This window comes from Oncorhynchus clarkii, chromosome 7, assembly GCF_045791955.1.
Source record: "Oncorhynchus clarkii lewisi isolate Uvic-CL-2024 chromosome 7, UVic_Ocla_1.0, whole genome shotgun sequence".
Lineage (NCBI taxonomy): Eukaryota > Metazoa > Chordata > Actinopteri > Salmoniformes > Salmonidae > Oncorhynchus > Oncorhynchus clarkii.
In genome coordinates this window covers 69,506,564-69,509,734 of record NC_092153.1, presented here as the reverse complement: position 1 = coordinate 69,509,734, position 3,171 = coordinate 69,506,564, and positions in this window count along the sequence as shown.

The following is a 3,171-nucleotide window of genomic DNA, read 5'->3' as shown; positions in this document are numbered from 1 at the left end:
CCCATCCCGTGAACGGGACCATTGTCATCATCTGACACTAATTAGCATAACGCAACATGCATAAATATTCCTAGAAAATATTCCTATTCATGAAAATCACAAATGAAATATATTGAGACACAGCTTAGCCTTTTAATCACCCTGTCATCTCAGATTTTCAAAATATGCTTTACAGCCAAAGCTAGACAAGCATTTGTGTAAGTTTATCGATAGCCTAGCATAGCATTTTGTCCAGCTAGCAGCAGGTAACTTGGTCACGGAAATCAGAAAAGCAATCAAATTAAATTGTTTACCTTTGATGAGCTTCGGATGTTTTCACTCATGAGACTCCCAGTTAGATAGCAAATGTTCCTTTTTTCCAAAAATATTATTTTTGGAGGCGAAAAAGCTCTGTTTGTTCTTCACGTTTGGCTGAGAAATCGCCCGGAAATTGCAGTCACGAAAACAGCGAAAAATATTCCAAATTAGCTCCATAATATCGACAGAAACATGGCAAACGTTGTTTATAATCAATCCTCAAGGTGTTTTTCAAATATCTATTCGATAATATATCAACCGGGACTGGTGGCTTCTTAGTAGGAGAGAGAGAAACAATAGCCGCATTTGGCCTTTACGCACCAAACACTATGAGAGACTTCAGCTGACCACTGACGCAATGTTGACGTTCAGGCTCATTTTTTCAAAAGAACAGCCTGAAACTAGGTATTGTGACACTAGACACATTAGGGAAGCCATAGAAAAAGTAATCTGGTTGATAGCCCATTCACTGCTCAATAGGGAAGCATTGGAACGCAGAGCCTTCTAAATAGGAGTCCCTTCCTGTTTGGATCTTTCTCAGGCTTTCTCCTGCAACATCAGTTCTGTTATACTCACAGACAATATTTTGTGTTTTCTATCCTAAGCTGTCAATTATATGCATATTCTAGCATCTTGTCCTGACAAAATATCCCGTTTACTACGTGAAAAAATGAAAATACTGCCCCCTAGTCACAACGGGGTTTAAGAGGGAGGAAAGAGCCTGAGTTTTGAATTGAGTGCAATAAATCCAACACGGACAGCAATAGTGAAGGTACATATGTATACTATTATGAGCGGGGCCAAGTTCTCTGTGCTCTGGAGAGATCGCAGGTAACTACTTCTTCACAGAGAAGAAGGGTATGGTCCTTGGAATATAAATGGGAGGAGTGTATTGGGGGAGGCCCCAGCATTGTGTTGCATTGTCTGTCAGAAAAATTGCAAAGACATATCCATTGAAAACGTACAGCAGTGTTTCTCACCAAACAGCTGTGTCGGACATGCATTTCATGCATTTTGATTTGAAGGCAGCCTTATTCGGTGGTTCAAGTTGTATATTCATGTCTGTAACTTCACTCTTATTGGGCGAGTTCGTTTTGCACAGCCCGGTGCCCCGGGTGGCTGGAGATTTCACTTAAGGACCAATGGAATGGTCTAAAATGTGCAAACTCCACCCATCAAGAGCACTGGGCCATGTTAAACTAATGGGTCTCTGAACCCTAAGCCCTCACCCATGACCTTCCATTTTCCCAGGGCATCCTGTCTAACCCTCTAATCACACTCTCTCTGACAGGAAGTTACTCCAGTAGACAGGTTTATGGTGCATAGGGCTTCAAGTTATTCAAATAGAACGGGTAGGGAGCCCAGCACCTAAGGAGTTGGAACTAAAACCGAAAGGTGGCTGCTTCGAATTCCAGGCCAGGCATTAGAAAAAATAGGGAATTGATCTGGCAACTGGAGTTCACATCCTAAAGACATTCCCCTATTGTTGGGACCTTGGGTAAGACCAATAACACGTCAACATGCTCTCCATTCAGGGGCGCTGCACTGCAGCTTGTATGCCGTCATGACTTACTGATACTGATATGGAGTGCTCCATGTTCCTGCTGGTAGCAGGCCTTAACCTGGATGCATCTATCTCCATCAGGCTCCTTGGAAATCAGATGACAAACCTGCATGGATTAGCAAAATAAAATGGTACTTGGTCGACAGCCACAGTTTTTACACAGGAGTGTACAGGTTTTTGTTCCAGCACTCCACTAACATTTCACTCAACTAATTGTGGTCTAAATTGAAGACCATGGTTAGTTGAATGAGATGTTTGTGCTAGGCAAGAATTTTAAAAAATTTGCACAAAGTTCAGTCCCCTTGGACTAGGGTTACAAAAATCCTGTAACTTTCCCATGTCTGTATTATATAACGAGCTCCCTAAGTTACTGTACAATGAGATGACAATTCTGATTGAAATAACATTTGTGGATCTACAGGTAACTGCCAAAATAAAGGACACAACAACATAAAGTGTCTAATAGGGCATTGAGCCAGAACAGCTTCAATGTACCTTGACATAGATTTTAAAAGTGTCTGAAACTCTACTGGAGGGATGCAACACCATTCTTACAAAAGCAATTCCATCCTTTGGTGTTTTGTTGATGGTGGTGGAAAACGCTGTCTCAGGTACCACTCCAGAATCTCCCATAAGTGTTCAATTTGGTTGAGATCTGGTGCCTCAGAAAGCAATGGCATATGGTTCACATATTTTTCATGCTCATCAAACCATTCAAGCCCTGTAGTGGGGCCATTTTCTTCCTAAGGGGGCATAGCCTTGGTAGCCAAAATAATGGCCTGCCCAGCATTTTTATACAGTGCCTTGCGAAAGTATTCGGCCCCCTTGAACTTTGCGACCTTTTGCCACATTTCAGGCTTCAAACATAAAGATATAAAACTGTATTTTTTTGTGAAGAATAAACAACAAGTGGGACACAATCATGAAGTGGAACAACATTTATTGGATATTTCAAACTTTTTTAACAAATCAAAAACTGAAAAATTGGGCGTGCAAAATTATTCAGCCCCTTTACTTTCAGTGCAGCAAACTCTCTCCAGAAGTTCAGTGAGGATCTCTGAATGATCCAATGTTGACCTAAATGACTAATGATGATAAATACAATCCACCTGTGTGTAATCAAGTCTCCGTATAAATGCACCTGCACTGTGATAGTCTCAGAGGTCCGTTAAAAGCGCAGAGAGCATCATGAAGAACAAGGAACACACCAGGCAGGTCCGAGATACTGTTGTGAAGAAGTTTAAAGCCGGATTTGGATACAAAAAGATTTCCCAAGCTTTAAACATCCCAAGGAGCACTGTGCAAGCGAT